The 23,789-nt window shown below is 50.3% G+C and overlaps 1 protein-coding gene across 11 annotated transcripts in view; it reads left to right on the forward strand.

The window, feature by feature from the left end:
• The first annotated feature begins 579 nt into the window (after positions 1-579).
• Positions 580-23,789, forward strand: part of LZTS1 (leucine zipper tumor suppressor 1) — a 55,044-nt gene continuing 31,834 nt past the window's right edge. For 4 of the 11 annotated variants that reach the window (XM_057723275.1, XM_057723269.1, XM_057723268.1 and 1 more), the window contains exon 1: positions 580-804. The gene's annotated coding sequence lies outside the window, so the exon portion shown is untranslated. Of the gene's footprint in view, positions 810-4,126; positions 4,492-5,009; positions 5,065-11,654; positions 11,927-20,895; positions 21,001-23,789 lie in introns of those variants that run through there. The other 7 variants (XM_057723271.1, XM_057723274.1, XM_057723272.1 and 4 more) reach the window with 5 other exon arrangements.

Genomic DNA, 23,789 nt, shown 5'->3' on the forward strand with positions numbered 1-23,789 from the left:
TTGCCTTTGAATTGTCTTCGGAGTGGGAGTGCCAGTGGTCAAGGGTCCAATCTGCAATCCTGAACTGTGACCCAATGCCCCTCACTAGGCTGCTGGTGCCTTCTTTGAATCTACAAGTCCAACCTTTTTGCAGGGTTTGGGGGTTGGAGTGGGGAAATGGTGCTGGGAAAATGAAACTTGTAAGAAGAAGGGGTGATAAAGAAGGGGGTGAAAAAGAAGGGGAGGAAATAAGAAAAGGACAAAAAGAACCAATGGAGAAGGGGGGAGGGGGGGAGACTCAGCAGACGGGGCTGCCCGGAGGGATCTGCCGAAAGTGAGATGGGGGAGTAAGGGGAGCTGGGACCCCGCGCGGGAGGCAGATGCAGGGAAGCCGGAGGTCGAGAGCAGCCCCAGCTGTCAGCCGGGAACAAAGGCCGCCGAGCCCAAGGACAAGCCGCAGGCCGCGTCTGGCCAATGAGCGGCGCCGGCGCCGGCCCCGCCCAACCCCGCCCCGGCGCGCCCTGGCCAATGAGCGGAGCCGACCCCGCCCCGGCCCGCCCGCCCCGCCCTGCCCTCCCGCCCGCCCGAGGGTCCGGCACCAGCGCGGAGGCCGGCGCGCCGGGAGCGGGCGGGCGCCGGGCGGGCGGCGAGGCCGAAAGTTTCTCTGCCCGCCTAGTCCAGCGAGCCGGAGACGCGAGCAGCCGCGGGACACGCCCGGCCCGGCAGCTCCGGGAGAAGAAAGACGGGAACACATCGCAAAACACACTGAAAAAAAAAAACCAAAAAAACCCCCAAACCTGAAGTCAGCCCCAGGCGCAGGGGCAGGTAAGGTGCGGTGGACGAGGGTTTCACTCCCTCGAGAGAGGGGTCTACGGCCCCGACAGGGCGCCCAGGCTCCGGGGAAACCGCTCCCCGCGGCGTGCCAGCGCGTCCGTCGGTCTTTGTCTGTCTGTGCCGGCGTCTGTCCAGGTGTCTTTGTCTCCGCATGTAACTGTCAGGGTCTCCCCTCTGCCAGGGCGCCTGCGGCTGGTCTAGTCCCAGCCCGGAAGAAAGGAGGGTGCGTCCGTCCTTCCGTCTTTGTCTCTGTCTCCTGCAGACGGGGTTTATCTACTCCCAGCCCAGAAAATGATCTGGGGGGACATAGGTATTGGTTGACACCGATGTGCAGAGATGAGGAAGCTGGAGTTGTGCGTGAGGGTCTGACAGCTGAGGCCCCAGCCACTGTACTTTGCCGTCTGGAACTTTGGAGACGGGCTGTGTCCACACTGGTGGCAGGGACCGGGATGCAGTTAGAGGTTTGGATTGTTTCACTGAAGGAATAGGTCACAGGCTGAGGTGGATAGAGGGCGTGGGGGGGGGGGGGGATGAACCCGGGTGTTTAAGTGGCCCCCTGGAGCAATTCAGCCAAAGCAACACAAACAGTCTCACACCTACACACACACCACATTCATTTCTTTCTCTCCCCCACCACAGGCAGCCAGCCCCTCACTCTCTCCCCATCCCTACACACACACACACACACATACGTGTGCACACACACACACACACACTCCTTCCACATGCTTAGCTCCAGCCTTTAGAGCACACAACTCAGCAGCAACTGGCACCAAAACACCAAGGGCTTTCCCTTTCCTGCTCCAAGTGGAAAGGACTAAACTGTGGAGGTTGTGAGTGGTCTGCTCACCCACCAGTGTGTCATGCCTAGGAAAGTGCTCCAGACTCATTAGCTTCAGGGCCCTCAGTTTCCCAAGAATAAGGAGCACTTAGGGCACTGAGCATCTGAAGTTTCTGGGTCCTTCCTCTTCCATTCCATCCACATCCTCTCGCTGCCATCAGCCCCTCTGCTCTGGTCTCGGGTGCCGGCAAGTTTGAGGAGGCACCAAGCTCTGGAGAGCCCGTGGGAGGAGCTGTGCCAGGTAAGAATCTTCCGCTCTGCCGACAGGGTAGCCTAATCATGGGAGCTGAGATGCCTAGCCACAGAGAGGTGAGCGATCTGCTTGGCACTTATTCCTGCACCAGAGGCCCTGGAGAAGAGCCTGTGGGTAGGGGCAAGAGAGTGTTTGTAACCTGAGCTTCCTCTAAGTTCAAAAACAATTTTCCCAGGCATGCTGGGGAAGATACAGGTGTTGGAAGTATGTGTGTATATGTACGCACATGAAGATGAGTATCTGAGACAGCGTTTACCGGCAGGAAGGGTGTTTGCATTCAGGGGTGGAGGAGAGCACAGTCTGTGGGTGAAGTCAGTGGGCAGAAGCATACACACTAATCAGGTGTGGTGTTTACACCTTGTATTTATCCAGCACCTTTCTTCTTGAGGTGTTCTCTGCACATCACAGACGTTATCTCATTTGGCATTTCCTTTACCCTCGCGACCTAACTACCAGGTGAGCACAAAGCATGGCTGACTCTTCATGTTCTGCCAGTAAAAAAAGTGAGGCCCCAGAGCAGCATGGCTTTCCTGAGGTCCACAGCTAATGAGAGCAAAGTCAGGTGTGGCGAGTGGACTCCCCAAGCACGAGGGCTCAGCGGGGTAGATGTGGACGTGGGACACTTGCTCTGCTGGCAATGAGAAGAAACTCGGGTGGAGAAAGCGTGATGTCTCTTTGAAGGTATCAGTGTGTGAGCAAGAGGGAGGATGGATCATTTGAGATGGTGTTGTTTTTTTTTTAAGTCTCTGCGCTTCACGAGGTGGATAGAACCGGTTTTAGTATTGTTCAGCTTGTAAATCTGTGTGTCTGCAGGAGGAGCCCCTTGCCTGCCCCTGTGTCCCGGCAGATGTGTATCACGGTGGCTGCCATCGAAGAGGTGCTGCTGTGTAGTGTGGGTTGGGGAGAGCCAGTGCATTGGGAGTATGTAAGGAAAAGATTTGCCATGCCGTTTCGAGAAACCATGTGTCTGCCTGTATGGGTACAGAGGTAGATGGGCTCCAGCTTTGGCGAAATGACTTTCTAGTCCCGAAAATGTATGTATATGGCTTTGTGCTTTTTCAACATTCATGTAATAAATATTCGTTGGGTGCCTACAAAAGGCAAGGCTCTGGGTCAGAAAGTGAGTCTACGAAAGATGCATAAGGCGATGACGGCACTCCTGTGGCAGTGTACATGCTAGTGTGGTGGGGAATATTTAGCAACACCTGCTCCCCTTCACTGAGTACTCTGTGTGCTTTTTCCCATTACTGTCCTTTAATTCTCAGCACAGCCCCGCAGGGTATGTATGTGTGATTGTTAAAGGAGGAGACTTAACAAAACAACGTCGCCAGGTTAGGAAGTGGAGGAGCAAGTGTTTGAACGCAGCTCAGCTCTGCCCCTGGCTCTTTCTACTTTCTTCTGCGACTTTCGAACATGTTTCTTCTGTGCAAAATATTCTTGCCCTGTTCCTCTACCTCCACCCAACTAGCCCCTGCTTGCACTTCATGTTTTAACCATAAGTAAGGATCAGCTCCACCAAGAACCCATCCCCTCTTCCCTTCTTAAGTCTGGGTCACGTGCCTTCCTCTGAGTTCCTACTGTTCTCCTGGCATTTACCCACGGGCTCCTGAAGAACCTCCAAAGTTCCTAGAGGCAGAGATTGTGTCATGAATTCCCAGCTCTGTGTGATGTTTGGCTACTAGGAGGAATCCCTTAGGAAATGTGTGTTTAATAAAGTAATGGGAGAGGAAAGGGCAGTCAGAGACTCTTGATGAGAGCAGTTTTCCCAGCAGCAGATTTCTGCTTGGGGACACTTTGCTGGCGTAACCTCTGACTTCCTTGCCGCTATTATTGGGCCAGCTCTTTCAGGGCCTCTGCGTAGACTGGGCTTCTCCATCCTGGTTCCTGCCTCCAATACTTTGAGAGCCTGAAGAAAACCCAGCCTCCACCCACCCTGCCAACCTACGCATTCTATCTCCAGGTCCATCAACAGAGAAGTACAATTATACAAGTGGGAGGTGCTAGGTGTGATCTAGATTTGGGGTTTTAAAATCCTGCACTTGGAACCCCAGGGGCTGGTGGTTCCAGGGCAATGATGAGGTGTTTCTGGGGTTTGGCCAACAAAAAAGTATCCAACTGCCTGGGGAATCTTTAGGCGATGTACATGATAGCTCTTTGAGTTTGCTTCTCACGGTGCCGTTGCAAGTGTGAGTTGCTACCATGTTTGGGGAGGTCATCTGGCTGTGATTTGCCCAAGGTCATCCGGTTCAGAGTCTGGTGACGCCCTTCCCATGCCCTTTGCACCACCCCGTTATTTCTCATATCAGGATTTCACATGCCTTCTCAGGGGACTGTGACAATTTTCGTTTTCCTTTCAAAGATCATCGCTTAGGGTTGAAAAGCTCCGCGTGTCACTCTTTGTTAAAGGTCTTCTTTACGCAAGGTGCCAGGGAGATGGGGGAGAAACAAAATGACTAAATAGTGGGTTGAGACTAAAACTTATGATGAAGATCAACGAGGAACTGGCCCGCATGAACCAGTGGCAAGTACACGGAAAATTGGATCGTGCTAACTTTGAACACGGCAGCTGCTCCCCAGGAGGGAGGTAAGCTAGAAGACTCCAGGGTGGAGGTGGCCTTGAACAGAACCTTGAAGTTGAACCTAAGGAAGGGAGTCATAGCTCCCAGATGCAAGTGGAGAGCCAAGGAAATGGATCTGTCTCCCTCCAAGGGGATAGGGAGCCTGTTACCTCCTTCTGCCTGGCTTGGCCAGCCACAGAGACCAGACAGAGCTGGGGAATGCAGGGTGGGGGGTAACTCACCTCTTATAACTGCCTCTAGCTGAATGAGTGTGCAGCTTGGCCATGGATGGCCTCCTCCAAGGGTCCAGAAAAGTGGGCGGGAATGTGTCAGCCAAAGTCAGGCAGGGGTGAGTTGGGCTTCTAGCCGCCAGTTGGCAAAGCTGCCTCTGGATCTGCGATCTCCATCCTGCTTCTCTCACTTTCTTGCTTCCTGCGACTCCCACCAGGTGGCCTAACATCCCTAGGCTTCCTATTGTGGGGATTTTAATAGCCTTTTTTAACTTTAAAAGGAACATTATTATTGTTGTTGTTATTATTTACAGCTCTGAGATTTCTTCTACAATTTGACAGATGAGAGAACTGAGTGACCTGTCAGAGGTAACGAAGTTTCACCCAAGACTTTAAGTGGCATGCTGGGGATTTGAACCGGGCTATCCTGACTCCCAGTTGGGGCTACTATAACTGCCCAACCATTAGGCCTCATTAAGTCAGTGGATTTAGGTTCAGTGAATTGTTGACAAGTGTTTAAAGTGCAGGAAAAAAAGAGATTTTTAAAATGATAAGAACTCGGTTTCTTCCATAATTATTATAATTCAAGCTTGATGGGAGTCTTAGAGTTTTCTTCCCTTTTTCTGTGCCCCCCCCCCCCCCCATCCCTAAGCACTTGTTATGCATATAGGTTAAGCTCAGTCAATGATAAACTAGGAAGTATCTGGCATAATGGGATCTCTACTTGAGACTTACTTTAAGGAATGAAATGTATCCTATGTCGGTTCTTTCTCTCTACAGCTAGTCAACTCATAAGGTTTAGTCCACTCCACAGTGAAATGATGCAAATTTTGTCCTCCCAGAATCTGAATTAATGACATTTAATTAGAATACCAAACTTTATTCCATAATCTAATTCAGTGTTTCCACCTTATCCATATACAGATAAGTCCCAAACTAAAAAGGGATTCGCAGTCTCTGCGCTGGTCATGTAAGCAGTGTGTGGAAACCAGACTTCGGAGGTGGTCACCCATGAAGGCTGCCTCCCAGATGAGGAAAGAATTGCATGGAGGGTTGGTGTCAAGGGGGTGCAGTGGGATCAAAGGGAGGGTAGAAGAGACAGAGGAGAGAGAGAGAGTGTATGTGTGTGCGTGTGCCCTCGTGTGCACACGTGCGCACGCACACCAACAGCTAAAACCAATTGTCCTAATCAAGCCAGCAGAGAGGTGATTTTTCTTACTAAGTGACAGGCCAAATTGGTGTCTGAACAGATGTGATGTGGGTTTCGTCCAGTGTCTAGAACAAAGGCAGTAAAGAGCCACCCTCCCCAGATCGCCCACAGATTTGCTTCCACGTCAGCTAATCACTGGGAGAAGATAACTGCCTTCAAGAGGGCTGCAGGCGCGTGCACACACACACACACACACACACACACACACCCCCTGCATCCTCATCTTCTCTGCACCTCAGATAAGCTCTCCTCTGCTACCCACACTCGCAGTCACATCCCATAACACCAGTCCTCAGACTCCTGGCTGGCAGGCTTGCCAGCTCCACACCTGTGTCCACCTGGCTTGGCCTCTCTCCGGGGTGTGATCTGCAGTGTGCTTGGGCAGTCCCCTCCCCAGTACCTCAGAACCCCCATTTCTGCCATGCCCAGAGCAGTCTCTCAGGTTGCCATCAGCCCTTCAGGGCTGCAGATCCCCACAGGCCCCAGCATCCATTAAAAGAAGAGGGTCCTGTCTAGATGGAACTCCCAGCCCCAGGGGTGTACAAGGACACGGGCCCCTCAAAGGTGTCAAGAGTAGAGCTGAGAGTGGGGGTGGGCGTGGCTCTGAAGATCAGTCAGCGTCTTGGGCCGAACCCTGCCCCATGCATGACCTCATCACCCAGTGCACAGACGGCCAGGTGGCTGAGGCAATCCCTTGCCCCGGGCACCCGGGCACCCGGGCAGGGCTGCGCACTTGGCTCACTGGTCTGTTGGCTTTGGGGGCATCTTCACTCTCCTTGCTGTTTGCAAAGCTATTTGCTGCTAAATCACCCTCCTCCTGGCACCCTGGACTGCTAAATTGGTCTCAACTTGCTGTACTTCCACCCACCACCTTAGTCATTATTCGCTGGCAGCATTCGCAGAGTGGGCGGAAGGCAGCCGAACATTATATTCCTGCTGAAGAGAGAGAGAGAATTGAGCATAGGCAGGCGAGGGAAGGGGAGAGGGAAGGAGGTAAGAGAAAGCGAAGGAGGCAGGGAGACGAAGCTGGGGCTTGCCTGCACCTGTCCCCGTGACCCCAGTCACCCTCGGGGGCGGGGCGGTGGGCCACAGGGGAGTGGGTGCTGGCCCCGTAGGAGGAGACCCGGGCAGTTCAAGGTGAGAGGGGTACACTCGCTGCTGGGGCTGCCCCTGCCCTGTCTGGTCCTTTAATTCTCCCTTGAGCATCTCTTCCCATGTATTAAAATTTAGCTTCTAGTCTTCCTCCCTGCCTAGATGATAAACTTTTTTTTTTGGCTGTGCTGCACGGGTGGGATCTTAGTTCTCCAACCAGGGATTGAAGTTCAATCCCGGACCCTCGGCAGTGAGAGTGTGGGGTCCTAACCACTGGACCACCAGAGAATTCCCAACGATAAACTTCTTGAAAGAGAAAGTGTGTCATGCCTCCGGTGTGTAGCACCAGGCCCTGGACACCCTCAGGGCTGAGCCCCACATGGCTGAGACTGATGGTGGCGAGGCCTAGAGTGGCCCTGCCTACCCAGCCATTTCAGGGCTCCCCGTGCTGCCCAAGGGCCATGGGGTCTGGGATCCCAGGCACAGGAGAAGAGGAGGAATCACAAGGGAGCTTGCAGGGCCTGGTCTACTGTCTGCGTGAGCAAGCTTCAGGGAGGGAAAGGGTTAATACCACAGCAGAACAGACCAGTGAGGGAAGCAGAAACTTGGAGACCCTCTGTCCTGGAGCTGAAGGCTCCAGTGATCTCCGGCCAGGGGACGGGGCTGTCTTGGAGAGGTCGCCCAGCGCCCGGGCAGTGCACTGGGGCTGGCAGAGGCGGGACAACAGAGTCGGTTCCCATGTTAAAACAGCAGAGACAGCATCAGGCAGAGCAGAGTGACCTTGACAGGAGGCTCTCTGAGTCCCTGATAACATTTGTTTGGTCTCGGGGAGAGGTTGGAAGGGGAATTCAGTGCCAACCCAAGCTGGCTTGAAACCTGGTGGGCCCCCAACCCAGCTTTCTTCCCTCCTACACTTTTCTCAAGGAAGATAATGGGAAAACCCTGAGAATAAAAGCCTCCAAACAGCTAGGGAAGTAGGGACACCAGGGAACCATGCTGTGAATGCCAAGGGGCACAAGTCTGGGCTGAAGAGCCCTGAGGCTGCCCTTGACCTTCTGCCAATTGCTGAGAGGCAGCTCTGTCCCGGGCGTCTGGAGGATGCCTGGGCTGTGTCCGACTCACCACCTCAGCGGTGAGGTCAGGGGCAGCAGAGTTTCAGAAGGACACGCAAGCACTCAGGGCACCTCCCTGATTTATTGCAACCTTCAGATACTTCAGCCTCGGCTCCTTTCTGCTCCTCCGCCTGGCAGGGCATCTCAGCAGTACACCCAGAGGAGGAAGGGAGGGAGGGATTAGACTGTGCTCACATCTTGGGGAGACAGCCTCCCCCTCCTGGCTGATCAAATTCCCCCAGCCTCTATGCCTCTGCGGCAGGCGCCAGCAGACAAACCGCACTGCAGGCAGGTGGGGAAAACAAGAGCAGAGCCCCCAGCCTCCACCTGCACTGGGAAGGGAGGGCTCCACCCAAGGGGCCCAGGAAGGAGTCCCAGCTGCCTGAACTCCTCCCCTCGGAGAGCCTGCAGCTGCCCTGCTCAAAGGCTCTGCACCGGCTGCGGGTGGGTAGGGGCAGAATGCTTGGCTTTTCCTGAGATGACATCTCATCCACCAGGATAACCAGGAACACCAGGCTCTCAGCTTCCCTGGTACTCCTAGCAGTGCCTCAGCCAGCTGTTGATTTAGAAACTTCTCTGGTTGAGGGACTCTCTTATATGCTAGGGCTATAGCCAAGGCCAGATTCTAAGATTTGTCAGGAAAATAAAGAGCCTGCTTTAAAGCCATGCCCCCTACTCTGCATAGAACACAAAATCTTAGGATGGAAAAGACCCTTAAATACCTTTTTTTTTTTCAGCCATGCCACACATCTTGTGGGGATCTTAGTTCTGCGACCAGGGATTGAACCTGTGTCCTCAGCAATGAAAGTGTGGAGTCCTAACCACTGGACCACCAGGGAATCCCCCTAACTACCATTTTATCCTCCTCAAAATCTTCTTCCTCAAGTCTTTTTTCTACTTACCTCTAAGAGTTGCTGTTTTGGTTCCCAGGAACCCAGTTCATTCTCTTTTTTAGTTCCATTCTTTTAAAGTCATAGAATGTTAGGCTCACATCAAATACTCTGTTGAATCCTGGGGGCATCACTGACCTGGGACAGGAGACAGACACATTTTTAAAAATCACGGTACAAAGCCCAGTTGGTCTCAAACGTCTTCTTGGAAGATACAGCATTTGAGAAGGACCCTGTGGGTTGGGTGTGATTTGAAGAAATGGGGGGCAGTGGGTGGCACAGCTAAGGGACCGGAAGTGGCAGGGAACCAAAGGCAAGTTGAGTCAGATCAAGGAGCGCTTGCGTGCCTGGCTCGGAGTTTGCCTGTGACTTGGTAGGCAGTCTGGAGCCACTGAAGTCATAGGCAGAGGAGTGGCATGGAACAGACCTTGATTTTAGGAACTTCATCTATCAGTGGAGTATAGGATGGATTTGAGGTGGAGAGGCTTCTTTCTAGAAATAACATTATTTATTGGAATGCCTTTCTAGCCTCCTCCCATCCCCCGGTTGATAGCACGCATTCCCAGAGATCCCACGCAGCCTGGAAATGGGGCAGACGAGGCTTCACAGAGAGGGAAGTTCCTAGTCCAAGATCAAAAGTCAGGGATCCGTGTGCTGGGTCTAGGCCTTATTTATAACAGGGGACATAGGGAACACCTCCTAGCTTTGGGCCTGGAAGGAATCATGGTTTGGGGGGAGGCTTTTTTTTTTTTTTTTTAAATTTTAATGGATGGAGACAGAGACCCAGATCGGGGAGGAACTTACTTGCTCAGCGTTCCGCAGCTGGTTAGTACAGAACCAGCACTGGTGCTCCCACTTCAGACTCCTTGCACTAAGCCATGGCTAGTTGTGAACAAGGACTGGGGCCAGTAGGATTCATCAGATCCTCAAACCTGGGGTGTTAGGCAGGTTTGCCCCAGAGGAGCATATGAGTTTGTCTATAGTGTGGATGCTCTTGGTCTTTGTGGCTTTCTCCCTGCACTCTGGTGACAGCTGATACTCACAGCCTCTGTTTTTCTCTCTTGTCTTCCTTCTTGCTTCTCTGAGTACTTCGGATATTCTATTACCTTCTGTTCCTCTGCTGGTTCCCTTGTTCTAAGGGTTCTCAGGAGCTCCCACCTAACGTGACAGAAAGGGTTTACGAAGTGAAGGTTTCTGAGGCCAGTGGCCGTTGTTACCAGTTGGCACCTTTCGAAAATGAAAAACGAGGTCTCTGCCTCTGTCTCGTATGTACTCAGTTTAAAAATTCAAAACAGGAAGAGTCAAGGTGCTGCCAGCCACGCTAAACACGCAGCACGTTGATGCCACATCAGGAGAGATTCCCAGACAGGAGGCAGGTGTGCATCCCAGTGCTAGGAGACGCAGGTCTCATCAAGCAGAGAACTCCTTCGATCTCAGAAGAACAGGGTACCAGGGGTCTCGTGCCCACAGCTCTGAAGCTCTCAGAACACCATTCCCCATCTTCCTCTGGGAGGTTCCTCAACCAGGTACCTGCCCAAGAGCTTCCCTCTTGCCCGCTGGAAACACAGGTAGCCAACGGAGGGGCAAGGCCGTGGCAATGTCTTGTGAATTCTCCAGTGAGGTGACACCTGGAGACAGATTCTTCTTCTAGAAACACTCCGGCACATGCCATGCACCCTTAGGCTCCCAGGGCAGTTCATCCTCACCTGGCTGGCAATCTACAGCCCTAGCAGAGAGAGCAGGTGAGTCCTCACGGTGAGGCATGGGCTTTTTCATGCTTGCCAATCCTGTGGGCAAGTTTGTGAGGGGACAGCAGAAAGAAAGTGTATTTGGGAATCAGATAGACCATTGTTCAGATCCCAGCTCTGCTACCTAATAACTGTGTGATATTGGGCAAATCACTTAGACTCTCTGAGCCTCAGTTGTCTCATCTGTAAAATAGATTGTGTCCCATATAGAATTTTTATGAAAAGTACAAGAGCCAATATAAGTCCAAGCACGTGAAACATCGTAGGAGCTCAATTTATGTCAGTCTCATCCCCTTTCCATCAGCTCCAATGGCAGGAAACCCACAGGAGGCCAAGTTGTCTGTGCAGGAGGGTCATGAGCCCTTGGTCCCTGCACATGTCCAAGGGATCAGGCAGTGCCACCCGTGACAGCTTCCCTCTTAGCTGCTTCCTCTGGCGAAGGGGGATAGTTGTAACTGAGAACTGCCACCTCTGTCACTCTGGATATCCATCCCCCTTGTCAAGTTGACGAAATTAAAGTTGACTTACGAAATTATGTAGAACAGATGAGCAAGACATTGAATGCCCTGACGTCAGGACTCAGCACTGAAAGTGGATCTCTTGCTCACGTTGACTTATGCCAATCACGTATGTAGGAGAAAGGAGGGGAGAGGGGAGGGCTCAGGGGCCCTGTCCTTCAACGGGAATTTCTTCTGCCTCAGAAGGACCCCACAACACCATCCTGAGCACATGTGTGGGACAGAGTTTAGGGAAGGAGGATTCCGCCCCAGGGTGAATAGCTGAATAGAAGTGGTTTATCCTGCTCTCCTTCCTTCCTCCTGCCTCTTGCTTCAAAGCCTATGTCTTTCCCATCTGGGTCATTTTCCAGCTTACTATGTAGCACGTAAGGTCAGGAAAGGGGGGAGAAAGAAAAACAAATAAAATGAAACTTCTCTTTCCACATGCAGTTCATGGGAGATGTACAGCTGCGAGGTGGCCTAGGTCTGGCTGACACTCCCATAGAAGAATGCAAAAGACTGAGGAGTCGAATTCTGCATCGGAAAATCAGAGGGATGTTTTTTCTGCCTAAATGACATTTAAACAAGATGGGAGGACCCAGCAGAAGCTGCTCCTGTTTGGGACATACATTCCCTTCCGGGATCACATACCGGAATCCTCTCAAGTGAAACAGGCAACCTGGTATTTAATGCTCCTTCTAGGAGAGCTCAAGATTGCCTTTTCCTCCTCTCCCTCTGTAGTTGTGTGTGTGCGTGTATGCGTGTGTGTATGTGTGTGTGTGTTTAGCGGAGGAAACAGAATTGAGGTAATTTCCTCTACCTGATCTGACGTTAGAGTCTATCCTCAGAGTCCAGCAATTTCTCTATTCTAGCATGTTGGGATTTGTTGGGGAGAAGGCATGTGGCTTTTATGAGCAACAGAGAGAGGGGATGCCAGCTCAGCTGCGGGGCCTTCAGATGCTAGGACTCAGGGAGCTTGAGGAGACCTTAGTGAGCTGCCCAGAACCAAGGAAGCTGTGGGGCTCGCCTCCGGGGTGTCTCTGCCCTCCCCCTTTAAATTAAGGGGTGGTGGGAACCTCCCACCTTCGAGACAGACAGAGTTCAAAGGACTGCCCTCTGCACAGTCCCTGGGATGGCAGCTGTTAAACTCCCACTTGACCGTACTTGATGGTCTCAGAAGCTGATGAAAGATGTGGAACTTGTGAAAGCCACAGGAGGCAGCCCAGAATTAGGTCTCTCTCTCATTGGCATGATGTGGTTTTCAGAAAGTTGGCCAAGAGTCAAAAATAATGGTGTATATTGAGGTCCCTGCTTAAGATGTCTTTGCCCAGCAGGGCCCTAGGGAGATGTGTCCCAAGACACGAAGCTAGGATGAAAAGATGGCAACACAAACCCAGAACCCTTCTCCCCTCGCTCCCCTTCCCACCACCCTTTCCACCAGCAAGGAGGACCATGCTCTATTGCCTGACTCAGGAGCAGCTGAGCAACGGGGACAGGGAGGCCGTGAGGGTTTCTGGGAGCAGCCAATCATGCAGCCAGTCTAACTGCAGTGCTGTCTCCCTGCCTTGCCCAGGCCTGTCCTGGCTGCACAGCGCTTCTGAGGCCAGAGGGGCAGGTGGCAGAGGGACCCCAGTGATCAGCCACTTCTGGGGACCAGAAAGCCCTTTTAGGATCTCAGTCTTTGCAGACAAACATGTTCCCACCTTGAGGGATAGAAGGGAGAGTCTGGTTTCTAAGAGTGGTGACTGTGAAGGTTTCTTTTGCCAGAAAACCTTGGGGTGTTCAGCATGTACCAGATTCCGTGCGAGACTGAGCAACACTGGGTGCAAACCAGCCTCTGCTGCTTTGTGTTCACTCTCCCTGCCCCCAGCCACTGAGTGGAGGTGATACCCTGGATTCCTCCACTCTGTCCTCCCTTATTCCCTCCCTGGACTCAGGTGCAAAGGAAACCCACAGGTGCTCCTGTTCAGTCTTCCTCAAGGAGGCGGTGGCAGAAGGTGTGGGCTGAACAGTGGAGGCAAGAGATAAGAGGAGGCCAGCATGGACACAAGGGCCAGAGACCCACAGAAGTGCCTCCAGGGAAGACAGAGGCATCTGATCTCATCTGCACCTGGGGCTGGGCTGCTGTTAGTGGCTGTGACTCAGATCGCTTACAAGGGGCACGAGGAGGTGGGTGGCTCTAGCTACACCCCAGCCTCTAACCCTCTATCACCTGGACAAGAGACATACTGTGTTTCTGACTATCTCCTCCTCTCCTTCAGTATGCTGAGTTCTTCCTGCCTGGCAGGCTGTGCTGGTCCCCAGGCATATCAGAGCGTCCTCGGGGAGTTCACTATCTATTGGTCAGATCAGTGATTTCTAAGCACTTTAAGAGCAATTTTGACTAACAATTGATAGATGATTACTCATCTTTTTAAAAATCTAATCTAAAGACCCAAAATGGAAGTGTCCCCATTTCTTTAGATAATGAAAGAAAAGAAATAGAGCCCAGGGACCTGCAAAGTTGGAGGAAAATATATCAAAAGATTGAGCCTAGGGTTAGACCCTAGTAGTGTCTTGAGTTACCAAGTCCCATATGTTAAAAACACAAAAACAAACACTAGCTGCTGTTTACTAACCTCTTACTTATATCCTCATTCCTTTACTAGTAAAACTTCACTCAGTATATACAGAAACCCTATGAAATAGGTACTACTGTCAGCCCCAATTTACAGGTAAGGAATGGAAGCTTGGAGAGGCTTCAGCAGGAGCCCAGGACTAGGGTGAAAGAGGTTAAAGCGGATTACAGACCCAACCCAGAGCACTGGGGTCGGTGAAGGAGGGAACAGAGTTAGGGTGGGGTCTGGAGGAGCCTGCAAGCCTCGGTGGGAGCCCGTGTCCCTGGCTGGTGGGGAGGTCTGCCCTGAATGGAGCGCTGCGTGCCGGACCCTGTTGCCTCTGGAGGTGAAGAACTAGTGCTCTGTTGACTGCAGCCAGGTTCAAAGCCAGGAACTGCCACTTGCCAGGTGCAAAACCTGAGGCCTCATGTTCTGCATCTGTCAGATGGGGATAATAATAGTGCCCCCTCTCAGGGCACCTTGGGGTGCAGCTTGCACCCGATCGTGTGTGTACAGCACTTAGTCCAATACCTAAGGAAACAGCAGAGGGGAGTGTTAAGAGGAAGTTCTGTCCCCTTGCTTGACATCCCTGGACTCTGCTGTTCAGCACTCTGCTGTCCAGCCTGGGCATCCTCCTCTGGCTAGAGGAAATGGGAGGGGAGGGCAGCTGTTCCCCACCTCCACCCTCACCCCCTCTCCAGCCTTTCCTGGGCAGCAACCCCCTTCCTGAGCTGTGGGCGGCTGGCGATCAGCCTGTTCAGAGGAGGCTCCTGACAGCATCCAGGTCCTGATTCTCCAGCGAGGCAGAGACTCAAGAATCTCCCAGCTGTGTGTTGGGGGAGGGAGATGGTGGGAAGGAAGCCCTGCTCAGTGATCTGCCGTCACAGACAGCTTCACTCCCTCTTCTCTTTGGGAAGGAGATAAAGCTGCCAGTGGAGATGGAGGAGGCAGGACCAAGCCCTGGAGGCTGGGAGAGGGGAGCTGAGCAGGACTGTCCAGCCCCTCCTCACCCTGAGGACCTCACCAGGAGCAGCTGAGTGGAGGAGACCCCACCTGCCTGATGGTGGCTCAGGTGGAGGTAGCCCGAGGGAGAGGAAGGCCATCGGGACAGCATTCTTCCTCTACCTTCTCCCTCCCACTCCACCTCTGCAGCACTACTGAGGCCACCCTGCCAACCTTGTTCAAAAGTTGACATCACTCTGCCAAGTAGGGAGGCTGGGTGAAGAACCAGGCAAGCTCGGGAACACTCTTGAGAGCAAGGAAGGAAAGGAGAGTACAAGGGAGGCAGAGAACAAGAGTAGGTGGGCAAGTTTACAGATTTAGCTTCTGGCCTTCCTGTCTTTCTCACTAAGCTCTTAATCAGCTTGGCTGCTATAACAAAATACCGTCATCTTGGGGGCTTGAACAACAAACATTCATTTCTCACAGTTCTGGGGAATGAGAAGTCCAAGATCAAGGTGCCTATAGAGCTGGTATCTGGTGAGGGCTCACTTCCTGGTTTGCAGATGGCCACCTTCTTGCTGCGTCTTCAAATGGTACATAGAGAGAGAGGGCTCTAGTCTCTTCTCTTCTTTATAAGGGCACTCATCCCATCATGGGGGCCCCACCCTCATGAGCTCATCTAATTCTGATCACTCCCAAAGACTCACCTCCAAATACCATCGCATGTGAGGTTGGGGCTTCAATGCATGAATTTGGAGGACAGAAACATTTGGTCCATAGCACTGAGCATCTGTTAGGCTGCAGTGTCCAGCCCTGTGCTGTCAGCTGAGGGAGCACAAGGCCAGGAGGAGTGAGGGTTCCTGCCTCTGAGGGCACAAGGCCCCAGTGAGGAACACTTGGGAGAGAATAGCACTACATATAAAGTCAGGAGACGGTGTTTGGGAATGCATGCAGGATGGGTTTGAATCCTCCTTTGCCTCTCATCCCCATGTGACATCAGGCCAGTTCCTGTTCCCTCTGAGCCTCTTTTTTTAAAAAATTAATTAATTAACTTATTTATTGGCTATTGGCTGCGTTGGTTCTTCATTGCTGCTGCACACGGGCTTTCTCTAGTGTGCAGCAGTGATGGCGAGTGGGGGTTGCTCTTCATTGTGATGTGCGGGGCTCCTCATTGCAGTGGCTTCCCTTGATGCGGACCATGGGCTCTAGGCTCACGGGCTCCAGTAGTTGTGGCACATGGGCTCAATAGTTATGGCTCACAGGCTCTAGAGTGCAGGCTCAGTAGTTGTGGTGCACGGGCCTAGTTGCTCTGTGGCATGTGAGATCTTCCTGCAGCAGGGATCGAACCCATGCCCCTGCATTGGCAAGTGGATTCTTAACCACTGTGCCACCTAGGAAGTCCCTGAGCCTCTTTTCTTCATTGGTAAATTGGAAAAAAGTACCACCTCGGGGGGTTATTGTGAGAATAATTTTGGGTGAAATTTTATTGAAGAATAATTTATATACAGAAATGTGCACCAATGGATGAACAGCTAGATGAACTTCAAAATTTTCATATAAATAGAGCCCAAGTTAAAAGATAGAGCATTAAAAGTATCCTAGAAACTCCTCTGGTCCCCCTACCAATAACTTCCATCCCTCACCCTGGCACCATAACTGATACCTCTTTTTAAACTTCTCATTAATAGAATCATATAGCATGAATTCATTTCTGAGAGACCGGTCCATGTAGCAGTAATTCCATCATTCTCATTGCTCCATAATATTCTACTGTACAAATAGACCATGGCTCATTTATTCCACTGTGGATAGAATGTAGGTTTCCAGGCATTTCCAGTTTGGGACTCTTACACATAACACGCTAGGTCTTTTAAGAAACAATGTGAGCGTGTCTACTGTGTGTGCATCTAGAAGTGAGATTGCTGGGTCATAAAGTGTGCATATGTCCAACCTGAATAGACATTGCCAAGGATTTTCCCAGTGTAGGTGAATGTATCTGCGCTACAGCCAGTCGTACAGGAGGCTTGCTTTGCATCATCACCAACGCTTGATGTTGTTGGGCGGGCTTTTTCATTTGCCATTGTGGTGCTTCTTTAGTGGTATATAATTATGGTTTTAATTTGCATTTTCCTGAACCAATCACGGTGAGCACTTGTGTATATGTTTTTGGCCATTTGCATATCTTATTTTACGAAGTGCCTAATTCAAATCTTGTGTTCATTTTTAATTTGGCTTCTGTCTTTTTTTTTTTTATATTAAGTGCTTTTATTTATTTATTTATTTATTTATTTATTTATTGGCCGTGTTGAGTCTTCGTTGCCGCAGACGGGCTTTCTCTAGTTGCGGCGAGTGGAAGCTACTCTTTTTTTTTTTTATTTTTTTTAATTTTTTTTTGGCTTCTGTCTTTTTATTAGAGATTTATAAGAGTTCTTTTCCGTATTCTGATGGGAGTCCTTTGTCAGACAAGTGTATTGTAAATATCTTCCTCCACTCTCTGGCTGGCTGTTTCAGTCTCAAAGGAGACCTTTGATAAAGAGGAATTCTTAACTTATCAATATCTTTCCATTATGGTTAGTGTTTTCTGTGTCCTGGTTAAGAAATTTTTCCCTATCCAAAGCCAAGAAGTTGCTCTTCAGTTTCCTTCTAGAAGTTTTAGTGTTTTGCCTTTTGTGTTTATATCTGTCATTCATCTGGAATTGTTTGTATGCAGTGTGAGGTAGGAGTTAAGATTCACTTTTTTTTATAGATGGATACCAGGTGACCCAGCAGCAATTAATAAATAGCTCTTTATTTTCCCACTGCTCTGCACTGTCCCCTTTGTCATAAATCAATTTGCTCATACATGTGCAGGAATGTTTCCACTCTGTGTTCTGTTTGTCACTGTATCTACCTTTATGTCAATACCATATTGTCGTAGCTACTGGTAAGTCTTGAAATCTGGTAACATACATCCTCCAGTTTTGTTCTTTTTCAGGATAGTCTTGGTTATTCTTGCTACTTTGTGTTATGATTTATAACTGCTGGGATTTTGATTGGATTATGTCAGTCAATTTGGAGAGAATTCAGATCTTTGGAATATTCACTCTTCTGATCCATGAACCTGACATATGTCTGCATTCGTTTAGATTTTCTTTAGTTTATCACGATAATACTTTACAGTTCTCAGTGAGGCAGTCGTGTGTCTTCAGTTGTTCACAGGCATACACATTTTTAAGTGTTTTAATTTTTATCTATTTATTTATTGTTAGTATATAGAAGTGCAGTTATTTTTTGTATACTGACCTTGTATCCAGAGGACTTTGCTAAATTTATTTTGAAGGTTAAATGAAATAATCGGTACACCCCAAGCACCTTGTCAGGACTTGCTAACTCCTATCTGTGGACAGAAGAACTGAGGCAGGTCAGGGACTCGATACTAAGGGTGCAGTTAGTAAAGGAAGGAGAACATCAGGTTGGGAAAGTCAGTGAGCTCTTGAGGGCAGGGTTTGCCTGGCCAATTAAAGGAAGGAGAGTCCTTATGAAGAGAAACAACACAAGAACCATAAGAAAACCACTTTGAATTGACCTGGAGAGAGGTCTCAGAGACCTGAATAGGATGAAATGTTGGTACCTCACTTCACAGTTTGTAAAGCCCTTTCGCATCCACTGTGTCACTGATCCTCACTGCACAGCTGTGAGGTCATATGTAAGATTTTTATGCCCTTTTCAAAGATAAGAAAGGGGCTCAAAGAATTAAGCGTCTTGGCCAAGGTCTGTCCATGAGGAAGTCAGTGGTAAGATAGGTTTCAAACACAAGTCTTTTGATTTCCCCTCTTAGCAGAAAGGTTTGCTGACACTGTCAGATGCTGAGATAGGCCCTGGGAGACTAGGAAAAGGTTATCAGGAAGGTAAGTGATGCAAGTGTTGACATCTGTTTAGAAGACCTTTGTGCAGAAGGGTTAGTGGGGAGAGGCGCAGGCCCTCTTAAAGGTCATTGTCATATGCCAGGCAGAGATGATGCAGGCGCTCAGGGAGGACAGAGCAGGCGCAGAAGAAGGAAAGGGCCAGGTACCCACCTGGTCAGGTCCACAGCTCTGTGTGCACGGGACACATCCATGTGAAGAATGCACCTTTGGGGCTTCTGAATCTCAGTTTCCCATTAAAAAAAATGGGAAAGGTACATATCTTTTACCCCTTCTCATGATTAAAACCAAACCAAAACACAATAAACTCTTTCTCCCTCATCTGCTCTGCTGGACCCCTTTCCCTAGCCGAGGGCTGCAGGGCTTCAGGCTCCTAACACACTGATCTTGTTAATCTTCAGAGGACAGTGTGCTGCAGCCTCTCCAGGACGGCCTGCGTTGGCCTGTGCTCACCCTTTTAGCTCAGTCCTTTCATCCAGTGACTCCCTGTAAACGGCTCTGCTGCAGCCTGTTCTCCCTCAGCATGAGGCTGAGCTTGGCAGTAGGCATACAGCAACAATCCTTTCTTTCCACTCAAAGCATGTTTGGTCACTGATCTCACTAGAGCCTCTCGAACTGTCTGTGTCAGGGAGAATAGTTACCACGCTGCCCAAGAGCAGATGATGAAGGGGAGCCCTGGAGAGAATGACTCACTGAAGACCACACAAGACCTCACTAGTCGATGGCCCAGAGGAGCAAGTTAAGCCTCTAGTCCATTGTCATTACTACTCCACCGTTAAAAAGTTAAAAAGCAAAAACAAAGCCAAAAAACCCACGCAGGAGTTGGGTGGTAGCTATAGCTTGAGCAACTCTGAAGTTCCCTATATTGGGTCCGTTTTACCACTCATGAAAGCCCAACTGTGCACTTGGAAGATTTCCATGGATTCTAGTCCAGAAGGAAATGCAACCTCTGGAGAGCTCTCTCCTTCCTCTGTCTTCCCGCCCCAGAAGCTGGGCAGGCAGGGCTTGGCAGCTGCACAGGCCAGATGTGCTGAGGGCAAGGCGGGCCAGCAGTCTGTCCTCTGGGGCCTGCGGTATAGCCAGGATGCTCTGAGTCTTTCTCTCCTGTGCCCCAGCCAAGCTAACATCTCAGCAGTATTTTTACACGCCTTCCTGGTACGAACTGCTTCTCTATGTGAGCTGTGGTCACTTGTCTGGAATGGGCCATATGTCTCCCCTGAACAACGGTGGGGGGGACGGTGAGGGGGGAGAAATTGAAGCAGAAACAGGCTGCCTGCTTGGAAAAGTCTTGAGGAAATTGCTGAACCTGCATCCCTCTCTGGGCCTCTAGGTCCACCACCCCTTTCCTTTTGTTTTTTTTTTTTTTTGGCTGCACTGTACTGCTCGTGGGATCTTAGTTCCCCCACCAAAGACTGCACTCATGATCCCTGCAGTGGAAGCGGGGAGTCCTAACCACTGGGCCACCAGGGAATTCTCCCACCACCGCTTTCTCATCAGATACTTCCAAGATACACTTGAGCATCCGTGAAGGGTCTCCTCTGAGGCCAGTGAAGCCACTGAAGTGGTCCCTGGGCTCAGACATCCTCTGCCGAGCTCTTCTCTAGAGCCATCCCCACTCCACCTACTTCTGAAGCCCCAGAGGATGGAAGGGAAATGCCAAAGTCTATGTAAAATTTCAAGTGGGACAAGCACTTACTGAGCACATATTATATGCAGATACTTCATTTTACATTTGCTATTGTATCATCTAATCTTCAGAATAACCCCAGGGTGTGTAGATCAGTGGTTTTCAGCTGGGATCCTTTTGGCCTCTCAGGGAACATTCAGCAACATCTAAGACATTTTTAATTGTCTCAACTGGGCAGGGGAGGGAGGCAGAGAGTGGGTATAAATGCCATCCATTATGTGGAGGCCAGGGCTGCAGCTAAAATTCCTACAACACATAAGAGCACTGCTTATAATAAAGAATTACCTGGCCCAAGAAATCCCACTTCAGTTTACAAACACACAGAGAAAAACTGGGGGTTCAAAGCAGTTAGGTAGCTTCCCCCAGACCTTACAGCTAGTAGTCAACGGCCAGTGATGGTACAGTACATGTCAGACTGACCTGAAAGCCTGCGCGCTTTACCTACAAAATGCCCCCCTTCAAGATCAACGGCCCACCAGGTCCTATCTGTCCAGGCAGAACAAACATCGTCGTTTCTCACTAGGCAAGCAAATACCGATCTGCACCGCCAGCCTGAAGCCCAGGGAATCCAGGGAGCAGCTGCTGGGGTGAAGACATTTCCCACAGGATACTCTGGGGAATTATAGAGGTATGAGCCCCTGCCTCTTCCCTCCAGACATCGGTGCTGTCATCTGAGTAGTTATGATATGTGCACAGGGCCTTTTAAGTGCCACGTGAAGGTATTGTCAAGAAGCCCATGGGCATCAGAAGGACTGTGGGCCCTGCTGGGGACCAGAGTATCTCTTCCATGAAAGGGCAGGCCTAGAGTAGGTCCTGAAAGGTCTAGTGGTGGGATTTCAGTACTCAGGGGAGAACTGCAGTCCTAACATCAGGGAGAAGTGAGTCTGATTCTGGGGCCAGGTGGGGAAGGGGCTGGGTCTGTTGTTTGCTGGGCAGGTGATAGGATTAGACCAGAACGAAAGTACCACCTTTCCACTGGTTGTTTTCTCTTATATCACCTATTTCATGGACTTCCTTTTGCTCTGCTCCCTCTAATGACTTTCTCCATAGTCCTAACAACCATCTTGTTAACTATTACCTTAAAAAATGTTGAAAGACACTGTTTTTGCTGAGTTGCTGAGATAGAACAGCTGTTCTGCCATTACAACCGCCTGGTCCCTACGCAGTGATTGGAGAGAATATATAAACCAAGTGTGAGCAGTTGAACCACAGGAGCAGATCTGGCTGGTTGGAGTAGAATTCAGAGTAAGGAGGAGGGAGCAGAAAAGCCCGGAGGCACTTGAGAGCCATCTTCTGCAGAGCCTTGAATGACAGACTGATAGCCAAGAGGAAGGTGGAGCCTGGGTCTCCAGAACGAGCTGGTTCTGGGAGGAACGGGATGGGAAAGCTATCCATCTAGGGTGATGTAGCTGACAGTGTTTTAGACTAGGAACACCCCCTCCCCTTCCTCCCTGCCTGCTTTGCAGAGGCCCCCAATTCTCCTGGTACTTCTTGAAATCACATTAGCGCGGTGGACTCCCCAGCTATTAGAGGGGGAGGGCGGTTCCACTTTCAGGCGGTACTGCCCTTTACTTCAAGTGCCCTCACTGCTAATGGGACACGGGGTCTGAACACATGCGCACGCGCCTCCATGCATGTGGTGGCCGGCGGGAGAAATTATCCCAGTGAGTGTCAGTGAATAGACGGGAACAATGAGGTACAGTGAATGAGTGAGCTGTGAGGGGCCTTTCATGAGGCCTGAATGGTAATGGAACTCCAAGGAAGGGTGCCAGCGGGAACAGTATCCGTGGCCAGAAAATTAGAGAGGACTTTTACGCCTGATGAAACAAGGCTGCTGAAGGAGCCCAAGTCCCTCCAATTAGCACTATTACTGGGCAGATTAAAGCGGGAGGAAGGGTGTAGCCTGATTGCGGGATGCTCTAAGAAGATCAGGGCCAATTCTTCGAAAGAAAGAACCAAGCAAAGGAGCGAAATCCACCTTCATCTTTCCTCTGATGAAACTCAGGGTGGGGGGTTGGGGGGAGGTGGCGGGCTAAGGGAATGAGAGCCTCTTCACTACCACCCTGATAGGAGGGTGGTCCAAGGCTCCTCCAGCTCCACTCTTTCAGTAGCAATTCTACTCCTTGGGATGGAAGCTCAATCAGGAGAAGGAAGTTCAGTGCTGATGACAGCAATTTCTGAGGCAAAAAGCTATGGATCTGCCATTTTAAACACCAACCCGCTAGCATTTCTTCTTCCAACCTCTTTGGCTTCCCTCCCTCCTTTCTTTAAGAGTCATTTAGCTGAGTTTGTAGAGACACAGAAAACAGCATTCGTCTTCAAGAAACCCAAAGACTAGTGCAGGATATAGGTAAAAAACAAGGAACTTAGCGAGAGAAGATGAAATCAGTGCAGGGCCCCCTGTTGTGAAATGACTCACACAGAAGAAGGGAGACACAGGAAGGCTTCCCGGAGGAAGTGATATTTGAGTGAGACCCTGAAGAGTGGGGTTATCACAGGCTGAAGGCTGAGATCACAGGGACAAGTGGTAAAAAAGATTCTAGGTTGAGCCAACAGCCTGAGCAAGGCTCTGAGGGTAAGATGTGCTAAGTGGTATTCGGAGGAAATGGTGAGCAACCAGCGGAGGGTAAAGAGCGGGACAGAGCTGGAAAGCGGGGCTGGGACCAGGTCACGTGGAATCATGAATGCCCTGGGGGTGCAGGTCTCCGAAAAAGGAAATTAGGACAATTGTTGCCAAGGGGAGAGGCTATAAAGGATCTCAGCCTCAAGCACTCAGGTCTGTGTTTTAGAAAGGAAACTTGCAGCTGCTGCAATGGGGAAGATCCCTTTGTGGCAGGAGAGATCTAAGGCAGGAAATTCACTCATTCATTCATTCGTTCATTTGCTCATTGAACTTTTTAAAAATATGTGATTTTAAACTTTATTGAGGTATAGTTGATTTACAATGTTGTGTTAGTTTCAAGTGTACAGCAAAGTGATGCAATTATGTCATATATATGCGTATATATTGTCATATATATATATGTGTATATATATTCTTTTTCAGATTCTTTTCCCTTATAGGTTATTACAAAATACTGAGTGTAATTCCCTGTGCTATACAGTAGGTCCTTGTTAGGTATCTACTTTCTATATTTATTGCACATTTATTGAGCTCCAGCTGTGTGCCAGGCACTGTGCTAAATGACACAGTGAGAGACATTCCAAGGGACTCACAGTCAGTGGGGCTGTTTCTACCCTTTGCTGAGGTACCGGCTCCTCCTGGTTGCATGGAGGGGCTGTCACACACTATCTCCTACTGCCCCCTTCCTTCCAGCCCCAGAATCCTCAGATTCTGTGCTAAGCCAGGATTGGCAATAGACACACATGGCCTTGACACATCCTGTCTCTGGGGACCTTACCTGAGATTCCTAGATC

This window comes from Hippopotamus amphibius, chromosome 2 (assembly GCF_030028045.1).
Source record: "Hippopotamus amphibius kiboko isolate mHipAmp2 chromosome 2, mHipAmp2.hap2, whole genome shotgun sequence".
Lineage (NCBI taxonomy): Eukaryota > Metazoa > Chordata > Mammalia > Artiodactyla > Hippopotamidae > Hippopotamus > Hippopotamus amphibius.